This window comes from Amphimedon queenslandica, unplaced genomic scaffold (assembly GCF_000090795.2).
Source record: "Amphimedon queenslandica unplaced genomic scaffold, v1.1 AMPQUscaffold_2176_Cont25821, whole genome shotgun sequence".
NCBI classification, from domain to species: Eukaryota; Metazoa; Porifera; class Demospongiae; order Haplosclerida; family Niphatidae; genus Amphimedon; species Amphimedon queenslandica.
The window spans coordinates 1-1,263 of record NW_003557488.1 but is presented as its reverse complement, the minus strand read 5'-3'; the positions used below and the strand labels follow the sequence as shown (position 1 = coordinate 1,263).

At 33.8% G+C, this 1,263-nt stretch overlaps 1 long non-coding RNA gene across 1 annotated transcript; it reads left to right on the top strand.

The window, feature by feature from the left end:
* Positions 1-826: 826 nt before the first annotated feature.
* LOC109593288 (uncharacterized) lies at positions 827-1,179 on the top strand. Its single transcript, XR_002190865.1, has 4 exons — positions 827-838; positions 888-929; positions 1,008-1,076; positions 1,125-1,179. It is a non-coding gene; the product is annotated as an uncharacterized LOC109593288 (long non-coding RNA).
* Positions 1,180-1,263: the final 84 nt, after the last annotated feature.

The window sequence follows — 1,263 nt, the reverse complement described above, 5'->3', positions numbered from 1 at the left end:
TATGTTCTAATTATTCATCTTTGAATAATGAATATGTGCCATTTATAGACACGTCTCCTTCTGATGGAGCAGTTGCTAGTAATTCATCTTCACAACCTTTATCACCTCAAGGTAAATGCACACATACTTGTACATGTACATGATACTCAACTAATGATATCTTTTATATGTAGCTGAAATACAAGTTCCTGTTTCAAAAGGCTTACAGGGAAACTTCAAGTCGATGAGAATGTCTTATGGAAGAATGATTTACCATGTTGGAAAGATCATTAAACGAATATCTCCTCCTTTAGAAGAAATGAAGGAACTAATTTCTTGTTGCAGTGCAGATCTTAGACTGAAAGCAGAGCAATGTAATGATATTTCTGGTATCCTACGTCTAATTCAAAATGAGTGTTCACTGACTGATATTGAATTGCTTCATAGTATAGTGGAGGAAATGAATATTGCTGAGGCAGATGAATACATTGAGATGTATAAAACAAAGTTAAAGGAATTCTGCAAATCACTCTCCATTAGTCTTTGTTTGAAAGAAAGATTCGCTTCTATTCCTCATCTTCAATGTGAAACAGTTACTTTTGTCCTTGACTGGGAACCTGAGGAACACGTACTGAAGGATATTGAGGACCTTCTTGCAAAAGCGTCTGGTAAACTACTGAAGATTGAATATGTAAAACGAACCACTTCAATATCTGTCACTTGCTCCTTTCCTTTCTCTGATGTTGGGTTTACTGTATTGAGGATGATAGAGAATATTCATATACTAATGGGACAAGGGTTAAAGAAACTGACTATTGGTAACTTAACATTATGGAGGAGACAAGATGTTAGACAAAAGGTACATGTACATGTATATTTGTGCATTAATAGTTGACTACATTGTACAGGAACTAAAAGAAAAGGATCAAGATTCCTTACAACATACAGATGTCAGTGTACATTTTAAAATCATATAATTATTTGAGACATTGTTTTTTACACTAAAGTTTTCATACATGTATTTCTAGGTTATTCCTTATATTATACTTGAAGAAGCTGAATATAAACTAAGAGATGCTATCAGTAGTAAAGAGAAGGTATGCCATTCATGTACCAGATGGTTAGATATATTGTACTTGTAATAGGAAACCATTGAATTAAAACGAGAACTATCAATGATGAAAGTACTGGAGGTTAGCTATTACCATATAGGGGTTTATTTTGTTGGTATAAAATTTCACGAATCTTACCTTCTGCAGCCATTTTCCTAGCATGCCACACCTC